Here is a 20,000-nt window from a genome sequence, read left to right on the forward strand (position 1 = left end):
GGCGGCTTAGGAGCAACCGCGAGGGAACACGGCGGGGTCCGGGGGAAAGGGCGACGGCCGCCCGCGACTCGTCACGGTAACCCAGGCGGGAAGCTGCGCTCCGTCCGAGTCAGACTCGGTCGTCGCGGCCCGGCTGAGGCTCGCTTGGTCGAGGGGGCGCGGCGCTGTGCCGGCGACTTTGCCCGCGCGAGGCACGTACGCTGTGGTCCGAAGGAAGAAGCGCGCGACCCGAGTCAGACTCGGGCGCCGCAACCCGACGGTATCTCGCTGCGGCCAGGATGCGGAGTTGAGTCGGCACTGGGGGGATCCGGGAAGGACGAAGGGGCGGCGGCCAACAGTCGCAGCTCGTCGCCGCTGTCACCCAGACGGGAAGCTGCGCCCCGGCCGAGTCAGACTCGGTCGGTGCGGCCCGCTGCGGCCAGCTGGAGAGTGAGCTACGTGCCTGTACCGTGCTCCCGACGAACCGTCCCGGGGGGCTGGTGACGTCGCGCGATCGGCGCTTGATGCTGCGACCGGGAGGGAAGCTGCGCCCCGTCCGAGTCAGACTCGGTCGTTGCGGCCCACCCGAGCCCGCACGCCTCACGCGGAGGGGTCATACGCCCCGGCGGCCACGATAGACGTCCTCCCGCTTCGCGGTGGTCGGGAGGGCTTAGCGGATAGGTGCAGATGCGGGGGCGGCTTCCCGAGATAGCCGTCCCTAGGTTAGGCGAGGGTTTGAGAAACATCTTTCGCGGTAGACCGGCGCGGCCGGCGGACGCCCACGTGGCGTGCCGCGAGTCGGATCGCGCGCTCGGCCTCCGTTGATGGCCGCTAGGTGCGTGCGTGGAATCGGGGCGTCTCGGTCTCGCTGCCGTACGGCTCGCGCTAGGCCTGCGGGGGCGGCGTCGGAGCGCGCGCTCGCGCGGCGGCCGTAGCGCTAGAGGGCGACCCGCAAGTGGGGAGGAACCGTCCACCCAACGCCGGCGCTAGCCGGGGCCGGTGGGGGCCCTACCAAGGCGGGTCATGGTCGCATGTCGGTCGGTCCGGCCTCTGTTTACCGAGGCGGCCGGCACCTCCATCTGCCTTGGATGCCCCGAATCCGCAGACTTTCCTCCGGCCTCAGCTTAACGAGACGGCCGTTGCCTCCATCCTTGGATGTTAACATTCGCAGAGTTTCAGCTCCGGGCTAGGGCGGGTGAAGTCGTCTCGAACCACGTGCCTGAAGGCCGCCTCGCGCCGGATGCAGGCCCCGCTCTGTCGTGCGGTGTGACCGTCCAACGCGGGCATCGCTAGATTAGCCGTGGCCACGAGCCTTCCACACCGCGAGCCTTTCGCCCTCGGCCGGTGGTCGCTCAGTTCGCGGGCCGCTGATCCCGCTCCATCTCTCCGGCCTGTGTTTAAGGAGGCGGCCGCTCCTCCTTCCTTGGATGGACCATTCGCATATTTTTCGCCCGGCCTGTGTTTAAGGAGGCGGCCGGTCCTCCTTCCTTGGATGGACCATTCGCATATTTTTCGCCCGGCCTGTGTTTAAGGAGGCGGCCGGTAACTCCCTTTCTTGGATGAGACCCAACATTCGCATATTTTTCGCCCGGCCTGTGTTTAAGGAGGCGGCCGGTCCTCCCATTCTGCCAGTGTTCCTTGGACTTTGAAAATTTCAAAGTCTTTCCGCTCCGGGCTAGGGCGGGTGAGGTCGTCTCGAACCACGTGCCTGAAGGCCGCCTCGCGCCAGATGCGGCCCCGCTCTGTCGTGCGGTGTGACCGTCCAACGCGGGCATCGCTAGATTAGCCGTGGCCACGATCCTTCCACACCGCGAGCCTTTCGCCCTCGGCCGGTGTCGGTCAACGTGTGGGTGGGGGGGAAGGACGGCTGCCGGGAGCAGACAGCCGTCCCCGGGTGGGGTGTACAGTCCTTCCACCGCGGCCGCCGGGAGCAGACGGCCGTCGAGCGATTCTGCCATTGTTCCTAGGACTTTGTACATTTTAAAGACCCTCCGCGCGGGCCGCTGATCCCGCTCGGTCGCTCCGGCCTGTGTTTAAGGAGGCGGCCGGTCCTCCCATTCTGCCAGTGTTCCTTGGACTTTGAATATTTCAAAGTCTTTTCGCTCCGGGCTAGGGCGGGTGAGGTCGTCTCGAACCACGTGCCTGAAGGCCGCCTCGCGCCGGATGCAGGCCCCGCTCTGTCGTGCGGTGTGACCGTCCAACGCGGGCATCGCTAGATTAGCCGTGGCCACGATCCTTCCACACCGCGAGCCTTTCGCCCTCGGCCGGTGTCGGTCAACGTGTGGGGTGGGGGGGAAGGACGGCTGCCGGGAGCAGACAGCCGTCCCCGGGTGGGGTGTACAGTCCCTTCACCGCGGCCGCCGGGAGCAGACGGCCGTCGAGCGATTCTGCCATTGTCCCTAGGACTTTGTACATTTCAAAGACCCTGCCCGCGGGCCGCTGATCCCGCTCGGTCGCTCCGGCCTGTGTTTAAGGAGGCGGCCGGTCCTCCCATTCTGCCAGTGTTCCTTGGACTTTGAAAAGTCTTTCCGCTCCGGGCTAGGGCGGGTGAGGTCGTCTCGAACCACGTGCCTGAAGGCCGCCTCGCGCCGGATGCAGGCCCCGCTCTGTCGTGCGGTGTGACCGTCCAACGCGGGCATCGCTAGATTAGCCGTGGCCACGATCCTTCCACACCGCGAGCCTTTCGCCCTCGGCTGATGTTCAACCAACGTGTGGGGAGGGGGTTATGGACGGCTGCCGGGAGCAGACAGCCGTCCCCGGGAGGGGAGACTTCACGGCGGCCGCCGGGAGCAGACGGCCGTCGAGAGATTCTGCCAGTGTTCCTTGGACTTTGACTATTTCAAAGTCTTTCCGCTCCGGGCTAGGGCGGGTGAGGTCGTCTCGAACCACGTGCCTGAAGGCCGCCTCGCGCCGGATGCAGGCCCCGCTCTGTCGTGCGGTGTGACCGTCCAACGCGGGCATCGCTAGATTAGCCGTGGCCACGATCCTTCCACACCGCGAGCCTTTCGCCCTCGGCCGGTGTTCGCTCAACGCGCGGGCCGCTGATCCCGCTCCATCTCTCCGGCCTGTGTTTAAGGAGGCGGCCGGTCCTCCCATTCTGCCAGTGTTCCTTGGACTTTGAAAATTTCAAAGTCTTTCCGCTCCGGGCTAGGGCGGGTGAGGTCGTCTCGAGCCACGTGCCTGAAGGCCGCCTCGCGCCGGATGCAGGCCCCGCTCTGTCGTGCGGTGTGACCGTCCAACGCGGGCATCGCTAGATTAGCCGTGGCCACGATCCTTCCACACCGCGAGCCTTTCGCCCTCGGCTGGTGTTCGTCCAACGTGTGGGGAGGGGGTTAAGGACGGCTGCCGGGAGCAGACAGCCGTCCCCGGGAGGGGAGACTTCACGGCGGCCGCCGGGAGCAGACGGCCGTCGAGAGATTCTGCCAGCGTTCCTTGTACTTTGAATATTTCACAGCCGTGCTCGCACTTAGGAAATTTTCGAGCGCTGTGGCACTTAGACATTTTTCGTCAAGCGTGGCACTTAGAAATTTTTCGTCAAGAGAGGCACTTAGACATTTTTCGTCAAGAGTGACACTTAGAAAATTTTTCACTCTCTTTGTGCCTTCCAGGGTGCTGTGCAACCCTGCGTGTTGTGTTCCCACCGAGCAAGGGGCGCTGCTGGCGGCCATGACCAAGCGCTCGGCACCGGGCCCTTTCATTTTGTGGGGTAAATTATGCGCCCCCCATGCTCGTTCTGACTATATTTTGCGAAAGGGGGGTAAATCGTTGATGAGTACGCTGACTAGGGGGACCAACCATCGTACTCTGGCGCACCTGAAGACCAAAGTTGGTACTGCACCCTACCCCTGGTACCCCAACCCCTGGTACCTAAAGAGGGAGAGGCCGAATTTTCGCTTTCGGCGGCCGACCGCGGGAACCAGCCGAGGCGGACACTTTTCGGCTCAAGAGCCGTTGGCACTTAGAAAAAATTCGCACAAGTTGGCAGGACTTCCGGGGCCAGAGGCCGAATTTTCGCTTTTGGTGGCCGTTATGGGGAACCAGCCGAGGCGGACACTTTACGGCTGTTGAGTCGTTGGCACTTAGAAAAAATTCGCACAAGTTGGCAGGACTTCCAGAGCAAGAGGCCGAATTTTCGCTTTTGGTGGCCGTTATGGGGAACCAGCCGAGGCGGACACTTTACGGCTGTTGAGTCGTTGGCACTTAGAAAAAATTCGCACAAGTTGGCAGGACTTCCAGGAGAAGAGGCCGAATTTTCGCTTTTGGTGGCCGACCTGGGGAACCAGCCGAGGCGGACACTTTTCGGCTCAAGAGCCGTTGGCACTTAGAAAATATTTGCCAAACTTGGCCAGACTTCCAGGAGAAGAGGCCGAATTTTCACTTTTGGTGGCCGACCTGGGGAACCAGCCGAGGCGGACACTTTTCGGCTCAAGAGCCGTTGGCACTTAGAAAATATTTGCCAAACTTGGCTTGACTTCCAGGAGAAGAGGCCGAATTTTCACTTTTGGTGGCCGACCTGGGGAACCAGCCGAGGCGGACACTTTAGGCTGGTTGAGTCGTTGGCACTTAGAAAATATTTGCCAAACTTGGCTTGACTTCCAGGAGAAGAGGCCGGATTTTCACTTTTGGTGGCCGACCTGGGGAACCAGCCGAGGCGGACACTTTTCGGCTCAAGAGCCGTTGGCACTTAGAAAATATTTGCCAAACTTGGCTTGACTTCCAGGAGAAGAGGCCGAATTTTCACTTTTGGTGGCCGACCTGGGGAACCAGCCGAGGCGGACACTTTACGCTGGTTGAGTCGTTGGCACTTAGAAAATATTTGCCAAACTTGGCTTGACTTCCAGGAGAAGAGGCCGAATTTTCACTTTTCATGGCCGTTATGGGGAACCAGCCGAGGCGGACACTTTTCGGCTCAAGAGCCGTTGGCACTTAGAAAATATTTGCCAAACTTGGCTTGACTTCCAGGAGAAGAGGCCGAATTTTCACTTTTGGTGGCCGACCTGGGGAACCAGCCGAGGCGGACACTTTACGCTGGTTGAGTCGTTGGCACTTAGAAAATATTTGCCAAACTTGGCTTGACTTCCAGGAGAAGAGGCCGAATTTTCACTTTTGGTGGCCGTTATGGGGAACCAGCCGAGGCGGACACTTTAGGCTGGTTGAGTCGTTGGCACTTAGAAAATATTCGCCAAACTTGGCCAGACTTCCAGGAGAAGAGGCCGAATTTTCACTTGTGGTACCCGACCTGGGGAACCAGCCGAGGCGGACACTTTAGGCTGGTTGAGTCGTTGGCACTTAGAAAATATTTGCCAAACTTGGCTTGACTTCCAGGAGAAGAGGCCGAATTTTCACTTTTGGTGGCCGTTATGGGGAACCAGCCGAGGTGGACACTTTACGCTGGTTGAGTCGTTGGCACTTAGAAAATATTTGCCAAACTTGGCTTGACTTCCAGGAGAAGAGGCCGAATTTTCACTTTTGTTGGCCATTATGGGGAACCAGCCGAGGCGGATACTTTACGCTGGTTGAGTCGTTGGCACTTAGAAAATATTCGCCAAACTTGGCTTGACTTCCAGGAGAAGAGGCCGAATTTTCACTTTTGGTGGCCGTTATGGAGAACCAGCCGAGGCGGACACTTTACGCTGGTTGAGTCGTTGGCACTTAGAAAATATTTGCCAAACTTGGCTTGACTTCCAGGAGAAGAGGCCGATTTTTCACTTGTGGTGGCCGTTATGGAGAACCAGCCGAGGCGGACACTTTACGCTGGTTGAGTCGTTGGCACTTAGAAAATATTCGCCAAACTTGGCTTGACTTCCAGGAGAAGAGGCCGATTTTTCACTTGTGGTGGCCGTTATGGGGAACCAGCCGAGGCGGACACTTTACGCTGGTCGAGTCGTTGGCACTTAGAAAATATTCGCCAAACTTGGCTTGACTTCCAGGAGAAGAGGCCGAATTTTCACTTGTTCTGGCCGTTATGGGGAACCAGCCGAGGCGGACACTTTACGGCTGTTGAGTCGTTGGCACTTAGAAAATATTCGCCAAACTTGGCCAGACTTCCAGGAGAAGAGGCCGAATTTTCACTTGTGGTACCCGACCTGGGGAACCAGCCGAGGCGGACACTTTACGCTGGTTGAGTCGTTGGCACTTAGAAAATATTCGCCAAACTTGGCCAGACTTCCAGGAGAAGAGGCCGAATTTTCACTTGTTCTGGCCGACCTGGGGAACCAGCCGAGGCGGACACTTTACGCTGGTTGAGTCGTTGGCACTTAGAAAATATTCGCCAAACTTGGCCAGACTTCCAGGAGAAGAGGCCTAATTTTCACTTGTTCTGGCCGACCTGGGGAACCAGACGAGGCGGACACATCACCCCGCAAGTGCCGTTGGCACTTTGAAAATATTCGCCAAACTTGGCCAGACTTCCAGGAGAAGAGGCCGAATTTTCACTTGTGGTGCCCGACCTGGGGAACCAGCCGAGGCGGACACTTTACGCTGGTCGAGTCGTTGGCACTTAGAAAATATTCGCCAAACTTGGCCAGACTTCCAGGAGAAGAGGCCGAATTTTCACTTGTTCTGGCCGACCTGGGGAACCAGACGAGGCGGACACATCACCCCGCAAGTGCCGTTGGCACTTTGAAAATATTCGCCAAACTTGGCCAGACTTCCAGGAGAAGAGGCCGAATTTTCACTTGTTCTGGCCGACCTGGGGAACCAGACGAGGCGGACACATCACCCCGCAAGTGCCGTTGGCACTTTGAAAATATTCGCCAAACTTGGCCAGACTTCCAGGAGAAGAGGCCGAATTTTCACTTGTTCTGGCCGACCTGGGGAACCAGACGAGGCGGACACATCACCCCGCAAGTGCCGTTGGCACTTTGAAAATATTCGCCAAACTTGGCCAGACTTCCAGGAGAAGAGGCCGAATTTTCACTCGTTCTGGCCGACCTGGGGAACCAGACGAGGCGGACACATCACCCCGCAAGTGCCGTTGGCACTTAGAAAATATTCGCCAAACTTGGCCGGACTTCCAGGAGAAGAGGCCGAATTTTCACTTTTTCTGGCCGACCTGGGGAACCAGACGAGGCGGACACATCACCCCGCAAGTGCCGTTGGCACTTTGAAAATATTCGAAACTTCCATCAAACACACATCGGCTTTTTCGCCGTCGCTGTCCGGCCTGGGCACCATCGTGGCTCGGACAGTTCGTGTGCCAGCTTCCGTTGGCACTTAGAACATTTTTCAAAATAAAAATAAACAGTCCTGCACATACGTGCCGACTATATTTTGCGAAAGGGGAGTAAACCGATGAGTACACTAACTAGGGGGACCAACAGACCGTAGTGGTCTCCCCTGGTACCTAAATGCATACCCCTGGTACCTCAGCGACTACCCCTGGTACCTAAATGCGTTCCCCTGGTACCTCAGAGAGGCCGAATTATCACATTCCGTGGCCGAACTAGGGAACCGGACGAGGCGGACACTTTTCCGGGAGAGACCCGATGGCACTTAGAAAATATTCGCTCAAGTTGGCAGGACTTCCAGAGCAAGAGGCCGAATTTTCAAATTATGTGGCCGAACTAGGGAACCGGACGAGTCGGACACTTTTCCGGGCAAGACCCGATGGCACTTAGAAAATATTCGCCAAAGTTTGTCGGACTTCCAGAGCAAGAGGCCGAATTTTCACATTATGTGGCCGAACTAGGGAACCGGACGAGTCGGACACTTTTCCGGGCAAGACCCGATGGCACTTAGAAAATATTCGCCAAAGTTTGTCGGACTTCCAGAGCAAGAGGCCGAATTTTCACATTATGTGGCCGAACTAGGGAACCGGACGAGTCGGACACTTTTCCGGGCAAGACCCGATGGCACTTAGAAAATATTCGCTCAAGTTGGCAGGACTTCCAGAGCAAGAGGCCGAATTTTCGCTCGTTCGGGCCGACTCGGGGAACCAGCCGAGTCGGACACTTTTCCGGGCAAGACCCGATGGCACTTAGAAAATATTCGCTCAAGTTGGCAGGACTTCCAGAGCAAGAGGCTGAATTTTAACTTTTTCTGGCCGACTCGGGGAACCAGCCGAGTCGGACACTTTTCCGGGCAAGACCCGATGGCACTTAGAAAATATTCGCTCAAGTTGGCAGGACTTCCAGAGCAAGAGGCCGAATTTTCGCTCGTTCGGGCCGACTCGGGGAACCAGCCGAGTCGGACACTTTTCCGGGCAAGACCCGATGGCACTTAGAAAATATTCGCTCAAGTTGGCAGGACTTCCAGAGCAAGAGGCCGAATTTTCGCTCGTTCGGGCCGACTCGGGGAACCAGCCGAGTCGGACACTTTTCCGGGCAAGACCCGATGGCACTTAGAAAATATTCGCTCAAGTTGGCAGGACTTCCAGAGCAAGAGGCCGAATTTTCGCTCGTTCGGGCCGACTCGGGGAACCAGCCGAGTCGGACACTTTTCCGGGCAAGACCCGATGGCACTTAGAAAATATTCGCTCAAGTTGGCAGGACTTCCAGAGCAAGAGGCCGAATTTTCGCTCGTTCGGGCCGACTCGGGGAACCAGCCGAGTCGGACACTTTTCCGGGCAAGACCCGATGGCACTTAGAAAATATTCGCTCAAGTTGGCAGGACTTCCAGAGCAAGAGGCCGAATTTTCGCTCGTTCGGGCCGACTCGGGGAACCAGCCGAGTCGGACACTTTTCCGGGCAAGACCCGATGGCACTTAGAAAATATTCGCTCAAGTTGGCAGGACTTCCAGGCGAAGAGGCTGAATTTTCACTTTTTCTGGCCGACTCGGGGAACCAGCCGAGTCGGACACTTTTCCGGGCAAGACCCGATGGCACTTAGAAAATATTCGCTCAAGTTGGCAGGACTTCCAGAGCAAGAGGCCGAATTTTCGCTCGTTCGGGCCGACTCGGGGAACCAGCCGAGTCGGACACTTTTCCGGGCAAGACCCGATGGCACTTAGAAAATATTCGCTCAAGTTGGCAGGACTTCCAGAGCAAGAGGCCGAATTTTCGCTCGTTCGGGCCGACTCGGGGAACCAGCCGAGTCGGACACTTTTCCGGGCAAGACCCGATGGCACTTAGAAAATATTCGCTCAAGTTGGCAGGACTTCCAGAGCAAGAGGCCGAATTTTCGCTCGTTCGGGCCGACTCGGGGAACCAGCCGAGTCGGACACTTTTCCGGGCAAGACCCGATGGCACTTAGAAAATATTCGCTCAAGTTGGCAGGACTTCCAGAGCAAGAGGCCGAATTTTCGCTCGTTCGGGCCGACTCGGGGAACCAGCCGAGTCGGACACATTACGGCCGAACACCCGTTGGCACTTAGAAAATATTCGCCAAAGTCGGCCGGACTTCCAGGCGAAGAGGCTGAATTTTCGCTCGTTCGGGCCGACTCGGGGAACCAGCCGAGTCGGACACATTTCGGCGTAACACCCGTTGGCACTTAGAAAATATTCGCCAAAGTTCGTTGGACCTCCAGGCGAAGAGGCCGAATTTTCGCTCGTTCGGGCCGACTCGGGGAACCAGCCGAGTCGGACACATTACGGCCGAACACCCGTTGGCACTTAGAAAATATTCGCCAAAGTTCGTCGGACTTCCAGGCGAAGAGGCCGAATTTTCGCTCGTTCGGGCCGACTCGGGGAACCAGCCGAGTCGGACACATTTCGGCGCAACACCCGTTGGCACTTAGAAAATATTCGCCCAAGTCGGCCGGACTTCCAGGCGAAGAGGCCGAATTTTCACTTTTTCTGGCCGACCGGAGGAACCAGCCGCGTCGGACACATTACGGCCGAACACCCGTTGGCACTTAGAAAATATTCGCCAAAGTTCGTCGGACCTCCAGAGCGAGAGGCCGAATTTTCACTTTTTCTGGCCGACCGGAGAACCAGCCGAGGCGGACACATCGCGCCGCTTTTGCCGTTGGCATATTCGAAACTTCCAGAATCGGCTTTTTCGCCGTCGCTGTCCGGCCTGGGCACCATCGTGGCTCGGACACGTCGTGTGCCAGCGTCCGCTGGCACTTAGAAAATTTTTCAAAATAAAAATAAACAGTCCTGCACATACGTGCCCACTATATTTTGCGAAAGGGGAGTAAACCGTCGATGAGTACGCTGACTAGTGGGACCAACCATCGCGCTCTGGCGCACCTGAAGACCAAAGTTGGTACTGCACCCTACCCCTGGTACCCAAACGGGGTAGAGGCCGATTTTTCGCATTCGGCGGCCGACCTAGGGAACCAGAAGAGGCGGACACTTTTCCGAGCAAGTGCCGATGGCACTTCCAGAGCGAGAGGCCGAATAATCGTCATTTGTGGCCGACTTGGGAACCAGCGAAGGCGGATAGGAAGTGGAGCGGGTCCCGCCGGCTGGTCCGCGGGCCAATTGCGGTCCCGCGAGTTAGCGATCGCGGTCCGGAATTCTGGCCGACTTGGGAACCAGCGAAGGCGAATAGGAAGTCAAGCGGGTCCCGCCGGCTGGTCCGCGGGCCATTTAGGGTCCCGCGAGTTAGCGATCGCGGTCCGGAATTCTAGCCGACTTGGGAACCAGCGAAGGCGGATAGGAAGTCAAGCGGGTCCCGACGGCTGGTCCGCGGGCCAATTGTGGTCCCGCGAGTTAGCGATCGCGGTCCGGAATTCTAGCCGACTTGGGAACCAGCGAAGGCGGATAGGAAGTGGAGCGGGTCCCGCCGGCTGGTCCGCGGGCCAATTGCGGTCCCGCGAGTTAGCGATCGCGGTCCGGAATTCTAGCCGACTTGGGAACCAGCGAAGGCGGATGGGTGGTCACCGGGGTCCCGCCGGCTGGTCCGCGGGCCATTTAGGGTCCCGCGAGTTACCGATCGCGGTCCGGAATTCTAGCCGGCCAGGGACCACCGCGAGGCGGATGGGTGGTCACCGAGGTCCCGCCGGCTGGTCCGCGGGCCATTTAGGGTCCCGCGAGTTACCGATCGCGGTCCGGAATTCTAGCCGACTTGGGAACCAGCGAAGGCGGATAGGAAGTCAAGTGGGTCCCGCCGGCTGGTCCGCGGGCCATTTAGGGTCCCGCGAATTACCGATCGCGGTCCGGAATTCTAGCCGACTTGGGAACCAGCGAAGGCGGATAGGAAGTCAAGTGGGTCCCGCCGGCTGGTCCGCGGGCCATTTAGGGTCCCGCGAGGTACCGATCGCGGTCCGGAATTCTACCCGGCCAGGGACCACCGCGAGGCGGATGGGTCTTCACCGAGGTCCCGCCGGCTGGTCCGCGGGCCATTTAGGGTCCCGCGAGTTAGCGATCGCGGTCCGGAATTCTACCCGGCCGGGGACCACCGCGAGGCGGATGGGTCTTCACCGAGGTCCCGCCGGCTGGTCCGCGGGCCATTTAGGGTCCCGCGAGGTACCGATCGCGGTCCGGAATTCTACCCGGCCGGGGACCACCGCGAGGCGGATGGGTGGTCACCGAGGTCCCGCCGGCTGGTCCGCGGGCCATTTAGGGTCCCGCGAGGTACCGATCGCGGCCCGGAATTCTACCCGGCCGGGGACCACCGCGAGGCGGATGGGTGGTCACCGAGGTCCCGCCGGCTGGTCCGCGGGCCATTTAGGGTCCCGCGAGGTACCGATCGCGGCCCGGAATTCTACACGGCCGGGGACCACCGCGAGGCGGATGGGTCTTCACCGAGGTCCCGCCGGCTGGTCCGCGGGCCATTTAGGGTCCCGCGAGTTACCGATCGCGGTCCGGAATTCTACCCGGCCGGGAACCACCGCGAGGCGGATGGGTCTTCACCGAGGTCCCGCCGGCTGGTCCGCGGGCCATTTAGGGTCCCGCGAGTTAGCGATCGCGGTCCGGAATTCTAGCCGGCCGGGGACCACCGCGAGGCGGATGGGTCTTCACCGAGGTCCCGCCGGCTGGTCCGCGGGCCATTTAGGGTCCCGCGAGGTACCGATCGCGGTCCGGAATTCTACCCGGCCGGGGACCACCGCGAGGCGGATGGGTCTTCACCGAGGTCCCGCCGGCTGGTCCGCGGGCCATTTAGGGTCCCGCGAGGTACCGATCGCGGTCCGGAATTCTACCCGGCCGGGGACCACCGCGAGGCGGATAGGTCTTCACCGAGGTCCCGCCGGCTGGTCCGCGGGCCATTTAGGGTCCCGCGAGGTACCGATCGCGGTCCGGAATTCTACCCGGCCGGGGACCACCGCGAGGCGGATGGGTCTTCACCGAGGTCCCGCCGGCTGGTCCGCGGGCCATTTAGGGTCCCGCGAGGTACCGATCGCGGTCCGGAATTCTAACCGGCCGGGGACCACCGCGAGGCGGATGGGTGGTCACCGAGGTCCCGCCGGCTGGTCCGCGGGCCATTTAGGGTCCCGCGAGTTAGCGATCGCGGTCCGGAATTCTAGCCGGCCGGGGACCACCGCGAGGCGGATGGGTCTTCACCGAGGTCCCGCCGGCTGGTCCGCGGGCCATTTAGGGTCCCGCGAGGTACCGATCGCGGTCCGGAATTCTACCCGGCCGGGGACCACCGCGAGGCGGATGGGTCTTCACCGAGGTCCCGCCGGCTGGTCCGCGGGCCATTTAGGGTCCCGCGAGTTAGCGATCGCGGCCCGGAATTCTAGCCGGCCGGGGACCACCGCGAGGCGGATGGGTCTTCACCGAGGTCCCGCCGGCTGGTCCGCGGGCCATTTAGGGTCCCGCGAGGTACCGATCGCGGTCCGGAATTCTACCCGGCCGGGGACCACCGCGAGGCGGATGGGTCTTCACCGAGGTCCCGCCGGCTGGTCCGCGGGCCATTTAGGGTCCCGCGAGGTACCGATCGCGGTCCGGAATTCTACCCGGCCGGGGACCACCGCGAGGCGGATGGGTCTTCACCGAGGTCCCGCCGGCTGGTCCGCGGGCCATTTAGGGTCCCGCGAGGTACCGATCGCGGTCCGGAATTCTACCCGGCCGGGGACCACCGCGAGGCGGATGGGTGGTCACCGAGGTCCCGCCGGCTGGTCCGCGGGCCATTTAGGGTCCCGCGAGGTACCGATCGCGGTCCGGAATTCTACCCGGCCAGGGACCACCGCGAGGCGGATGGGTCTTCACCGAGGTCCCGCCGGCTGGTCCGCGGGCCATTTAGGGTCCCGCGAGTTAGCGATCGCGGTCCGGAATTCTACCCGGCCAGGGACCACCGCGAGGCGGATGGGTGGTCACCGAGGTCCCGCCGGCTGGTCCGCGGGCCATTTAGGGTCCCGCGAGTTAGCGATCGCGGCCCGGAATTCTACCCGGCCAGGGACCACCGCGAGGCGGATGGGTGGTCACCGAGGTCCCGCCGGCTGGTCCGCGGGCCATTTAGGGTCCCGCGAGTTAGCGATCGCGGTCCGGAATTCTAGCCGGCCGGGAACCACCGCGAGGCGGATGGGTCTTCACCGAGGTCCCGCCGGCTGGTCCGCGGGCCATTTAGGGTCCCGCGAGTCAGCGGTCGCGGCCCGGAATTCTACCCGGCCGGGGACCACCGCGAGGCGGATGGGTGGTCACCGAGGTCCCGCCGGCTGGTCCGCGGGCCATTTAGGGTCAAATCATATCAAAATGTCATTCTCCGGGTGCGTTCCTCCTCGCTTCGTAAGCCGAACGAGGCTTCCAGAGCCCCGGTTAAGCGTTTTACGCGGCCCGCCGAGCCTCCACAGCACCTCCAGCCGGTTCTCATGAGGCTTTCCTCCTAACTCTTGACGCCCGAGGAGGCTTCCAGAGCCTCGGCTAAGTGTTTTACGCGGCCCGCTGGACTTCCACAGCACCTCCAGCCGGTTCTTATGATGATTTCCTCCTCACTCTTGACGCCCGAGGAGGCCTCCAGCGCCCCGGCTAAGCGTTTTACGCGGCCCGCTGAGCTTCCAGAGCACCTCCAGCCGGTTCCACGGGTGCTTTCCTCCTCACTCTTGAAGCCCGAGGAGGCTTCCAGAGCCTCGGCTAAGCGTTTTACGCGGCCCGCTGAGCTTCCACAGCACCTCCAGCCGGTTCTCATGATGCATTCCTCCTCACTCTTTAAGCCGAACGAGGCTTCCAGAGCCTCGGCTAAGCGTTTTACGCGGCCCGCTGGACTTCCACAGCACCCCCAGCCGGTTCTTATGATGCTTTCCTCCTAACTCTTGACGCCCGAGGAGGCTTCCAGCACCCCGGCTAAGCGTTTTACGCGGCCCGCCGAGCTTCCACAGCACCTCCAGCCGGTTCTCATGAGGCTTTCCTCCTAACTCTTGACGCCCGAGGAGGCTTCCAGAGCCTCGGCTAAGTGTTTTACGCGGCCCGCTGGACTTCCACAGCACCTCCAGCCGGTTCTTATGATGATTTCCTCCTCACTCTTGACGCCCGAGGAGGCTTCCAGCGCCCCGGCTAAGCGTTTTACGCGGCCCGCTGAGCTTCCAGAGCACCTCCAGCCGGTTCCACGGGTGCTTTCCTCCTCACTCTTGAAGCCCGAGGAGGCTTCCAGAGCCTCGGCTAAGCGTTTTACGCGGCCCGCTGAGCTTCCACAGCACCTCCAGCCGGTTCTCATGATGCATTCCTCCTCACTCTTTAAGCCGAACGAGGCTTCCAGAGCCTCGGCTAAGCGTTTTACGCGGCCCGCTGGACTTCCACAGCACCCCCAGCCGGTTCTTATGATGCTTTCCTCCTAACTCTTGACGCCCGAGGAGGCTTCCAGCACCCCGGCTAAGCGTTTTACGCGGCCCGCCGAGCTTCCACAGCACCTCCAGCCGGTTCTCATGAGGCTTTCCTCCTAACTCTTGACGCCCGAGGAGGCTTCCAGAGCCTCGGCTAAGCGTTTTACGCAGCCCACTGAGCTTCCACAGCACCTCCAGCCGGTTCCCCCAGTACTTTCCTCCTCACTCTTTAAGCCGAACGAGGCTTCCAGAGCCCCGGCTAAGCGTTTTACGCGGCCCGCTGGACTTCCAGAGCACCCCCAGCCGGCCCTCACAATGCTTTCCTCCTAACTCTTGACGCCCGAGGAGGCTTCCAGAGCCCCGGCTAAACGTTTTACGCGGTCCGCTGAACTTCCAGAGCACCTCCAGCCGGTTCCCCGGCTGCTTTCCTCCTCACTTTATAAGCCGAACGAGGCTTCCAGAGCCCCGGCTAAGCGTTTTACGCGGCCCGCTGAACTTCCCCAGCACCTCCAGCCGGTTCTCATGATGCATTCCTCCTCACTGTTTAAGCCGAACGAGGCTTCCAGAGCCCCGGCTAAGCGTTTTACGCGGCCCGCTGAGCTTCCGGAGCACCTCCAGCCGGTTCCCCGAGTGCTTTCCTCCTCACTGTTTGAGCCGAACGAGGCTTCCAGAGCCCCGGCTAAGCGTTTTACGCGTCCCGGTGATCTTCCCGGAGCTTGTAACGGGGAATTAGCTCCCTCCAGCGGACACGGCGGGTAAATACGCCACCTCTCGCACTTAGCGCACACACCCGTTGCTGCGCGTCCGGGTGCACTTTGAGCGGCCAAACGGCGGGAGTAACAGTCACTCTCTTAAGTTAGGCTCATTTGACATTTTCTTGAACGGTTCGTGGATAAATATGTGATATATACTACATATGATCGCATTTATAGTCAAATCATATCAAAATATCATTCTCCGGGTGCTTTCCTCCCCGCTTCTTAAGCCGAACGAGGCTTCCAGAGCCCCGGCTAAGCGTTTTACGCGACCCGCTGAACTTCCAGAGCACCTCCAGCCGGTTCTCCGGGTGCTCCCATCCTCACTGTTTAAGCCGAACGAGGCTTCCAGAGCCCCGGCTAAGCGTTTTACGCGGCCCGCGGGACTTCCAGAGCACCTCCAGCCGGTCCTCACGATGCTTTCCTCCTCAATCTTGACGCCCGAGGAGGCTTCCAGCGCCCCGGCTAAGCGTTCTCCGCGTCCCGCTAATCTTCCCGGAGCTTGTAACGGGGAAATACCTCCCTCTAGCGGACACGGCGGGTAAATACGCCAGCTCTCGCACTTAGCGCACACTCGCGTTGCTGCGCGTCTGATGGCACTTTGAGCGGCCAAACGGCGGGAGTAACAGTCACTCTCTTAAGGTAGGCTCACTTGAGATTTTTTTAACCGTCCGCGGAGGCGACCGGGACCACCGGGACAGCCGGGAGGCCGTGCGCGCGGGCCAAGTGGCCGAAAATAGCTCCAGGCCGACCGGATCGGCTAGTTGTAAGCACCGCGGATGAGATCGCGGAGCATTATTCGACTTCCAGCGGCCCGTGCGCTCACGCACGCCGCCCGGAACCTCCGGGAGGCCGTGCGCATGCGCAAGTGGCCGAAAATAGCTCCAAGCCGACCGGATCTGCACTTTACAAGCTCCGCGGATGAGATCGCGGAGCTTGTATTCGACTTCCAGCGGCCGGTGCAATCGCGCACTCCACCCGGCACCTCCGGGAGGCCGTGCGCGCGCGCCAAGTGGCCGAAAATAGCTCCAAGACGACCGGATTGGCTGTTTACAAGCACCGCGGATGAGATCGCGGAGCTTTATGCGACTTCCAGCGGCCGGTGCGCTCGCGCACTCCACCCGGCACCTCCGGGAGGCCGTGCGCGCGCGCCAAGTGGCCGAAAATAGCTCCAAGACGACCGGATCGGCTGTTTACAAGCACCGCGGATGAGATCGCGGAGCTTTATGCGACTTCCAGCGGCCGGCGCGCACGACGAGCGGACCAGGTGACGGTCCAGCTCCACCCGGTACCTCGCACGGCCCGCTTCTCCCCCCCGCGCGGACTTCCGAGCGCTCGGGGAGACGTTCGGAAGCCGCCGGTGACGTTGGAGCGGGGAAATACCTCCCTCCAGCGGACACGGCGAGTAAATACACCTTCGGCCAAACGGCGGGAGTAACTATGACTCTCTTAAGGTAGCGGCACTCGACATCTTTTTCACGGTTCGTGGAGGACCCGGCCGGTTCTCGGGGGTGCTTTTTCTCCTAACTCTCGACGCCCGAGGAGGCTTCCAGCACCCCGGCTAAGCGTTTTACGCGGCCCGCTGAGCTTCCACAGCACCTCCAGCCGGTTCTCCGGGTGCATTCCTCCTCACTTTATAAGCCGAACGAGGCTTCCAGAGCCCCGGCTAAGCGTTTTACGCGGCCCGCTGAGCTTCCAGAGCACCTCCAGCCGGTTCCACGGCTGCTTTCCTCCTCACTTAATAAGCCGCCCGAGGCTTCCAGAGCCCCGGCTAAACGTTTTGCGCGGCCCGCTGAACTTCCAGAGCACCTCCAGCCGGTTCCCCGGCTGCTTTCCTCCTCACTGTTTAAGCCGAACGAGGCTTCCAGAGCCCCGGCTAAGCGTTTTACGCGGCCCGCTGAGCTTCCACCGCACCTCCAGCCGGTTCCACGGCTGCTTTCCTCCTCACTGTTTAAGCCGAACGAGGCTTCCAGAGCCCCGGCTAAGCGTTTTACGCGGCCCGCTGAGCTTCCAGAGCACCTCCAGCCGGTTCTCCGGGTGCATTCCTCCTCACTTTATAAGCCGAACGAGGCTTCCAGAGCCCCGGCTAAGCGTTTTACGCGGCCCGCTGAGCTTCCAGAGCACCTCCAGCCGGTTCCACGGCTGCTTTCCTCCTCACTTAATAAGCCGCCCGAGGCTTCCAGAGCCCCGGCTAAACGTTTTGCGCGGCCCGCTGAACTTCCAGAGCACCTCCAGCCGGTTCCCCGGCTGCTTTCCTCCTCACTGTTTAAGCCGAACGAGGCTTCCAGAGCCCCGGCTAAGCGTTTTACGCGGCCCGCTGATCTTCCCGGAGCTTGTAACGGGGAATTACCTCCCTCCAGCGGACACGGCGGGTAAATACGCCACCTCTCGCACAGAGGCGGGTAAACGGCGGGAGTAACTATGACTCTCTTAAGGTAGCTTGACTTGACATCTTTTTAACGGTTCGTGGAGGACCCGGCCGGTTCTCGGGGGTGCTTTCCTCCTAACTCTTGACGCCCGAGGAGGCTTCCAGAGCCCCGGCTAAGCATTTTACGCAGCCCGCTGAGCTTCCACAGCACCTCCAGCCGGTTCTCATGATGCTTTCCTCCTAACTCTTGAAGCCCGAGGAGGCTTCCAGAGCCTCGGCTAAGCATTTTACGCGGCCCGCTGAGCTTCCACAGCACCTCCAGCCGGATCTCATGATGCTTCCCTCCTCACTGTTTAAGCCGAACGAGGCTTCCAGAGCCTCGGCTAAGCGTTTTACGCGGCCCGCCGAGCTTCCACCGCACCTCCAGCCGGTTCCCCGAGTGCTTTCCACCTCACTTTCTAAGCCGAACGAGGCTCCCAGCACCCCGGCTAAGCGTTCTCCGCGTCCCGGTGATCTTCCCGGAGCTTGTAACGGGGAAATGCCTCCCTCCAGCGGACACGGAGAGAAATTACACCGCCTCTCGCACAGAGGCGGGTAAACGGCGGGAGTAACTATGACTCTCTTAAGGTAGCCTGACTTGACATCTCTTTAACGGTTCGTGGATAAATACATGATATATACTACATATGATCGCATTTACAGCCAAATAATATAAAGTGAGCATTCGGTTATAAACATTGTATTCATAATGTTTATAGGTGATGTTAATATTTATATATTTAATGTTTATAGGTGATGTTAATATTTATATGTTTAATGTTTATAGGTGATGTTAATATTTATATATTTATTTTGTACATCATGTTATGGTTATACGACACTTGCTATAGGATCATGATGTGATCATATCGGCGGGAGTCGGCCCGGGCTCCGGGTGAAGAGGCCGAATTCTCGCCACTCGCGGCCGACCGGGGAACCAGCAGAGGCGGACGCATCGCGGCGAAAGAGCCCTTGGCACTTGGAAAAAAAATGGCAAAAGTCGCTCCGGGCTCCAGGTGAAGAGGCCGAATTCTCGCCACTCGTGGCCGACTGGGGAACCAGCAGAGGCGGACGCATCGCGGCGCGAGAGCCCTTGGCACTTAGAAAAATTTTGGCAAAAGTCGCTCCGCGCTCCAGGTGAAGAGGCCGAATTCTCGCCACTCGCAGCCGACCGGGGAACCAGCAGAGGCGGACGCAACGCGGCGCGAGAGCCCTTGGCACTTAGAAAAAATTTGGCAAAAGTCGCTCCGCGCTCCAGGTGAAGAGGCCGAATTCTCGCCACTCGTGGCCGACCGGGGAACCAGCAGAGGCGGACGCAACGCGGCGCGAGAGCCCTTGGCACTTAGAAAAAATTTGGCAAAAGTCGCTCCGCGCTCCAGGTGAAGAGGCCGAATTCTCGCCACTCGTGGCCGACCGGGGAACCAGCGAAGGCGGGTAAGCTTTCTATGGAGCCCCGCCGGCTGGTCCGCGGGCCGAACGTGGTCCCGTCACCTACCGACAGCGGACGCCGACCCACGCCCGGCAAGGACCACCCAGAGGCGGACACGCTCTCCGACGAGCCCCGCCGGCCGGTCCGCGGCGGGAAACGCGCCCTCTGGCGGACACGCCGTTGTAAATGAATGGGCTTTGGCACTTAGTGCATTTTCGCAAAAGTTGAGCCGCGCTCCGGGCGAAGAGGCCGAATTATCGCCACTCGTGGCCCACCAGGGAACCAGCGAAGGCGGGTAAGCTTTCAAGAGAGCCCCGCCGGCTGGTCCGCGGGCCGAACGTGGTCCCGTAAAGTACCGACAGCGGACGCCGACCCACGCCCGGCAGGAACCACCCAGAGGTGGACACGCTCTCCGACGAGCCCCGCCGGCCGGTCCGCGGCGGGAAATGCGCCCTCTGGCGGACACGCCGTTGTAAATGAATGGGCTTTGGCACTTAGTGCATTTTCGCAGAAGTTGAGCCGCGCTCCGGGCGAAGAGGCCGAATTCTCGCCACTCGTGGCCGACCAGGGAACCAGCGAAGGCGGGTAGGCTTTCAAGAGAGCCCCGCCGGCTGGTCCGCGGGCCAGTTATGGTCCCGTCACCTACCGACAGCGGACGCCGACCCACGCCCGGCAAGGACCACCCAGAGGCGGACACGCTCTCCGACGAGCCCCGCCGGCCGGTCCGCGGCGGGAAACGCGCCCTCTGGCGGACACGCCGTTGTAAATGAATGGGCTTTGGCACTTAGTGCATTTTCGCTGAAGTTGAGCCGCGCTCCGGGCGAAGAGGCCGAATTATCGCTACTC

Source organism: Syngnathus floridae, unplaced genomic scaffold (genome assembly GCF_059516105.1).
Source record: "Syngnathus floridae isolate MCC-2025c unplaced genomic scaffold, RoL_Sflo_1.0 HiC_scaffold_73, whole genome shotgun sequence".
In the NCBI taxonomy this organism is placed as follows: domain Eukaryota; kingdom Metazoa; phylum Chordata; class Actinopteri; order Syngnathiformes; family Syngnathidae; genus Syngnathus; species Syngnathus floridae.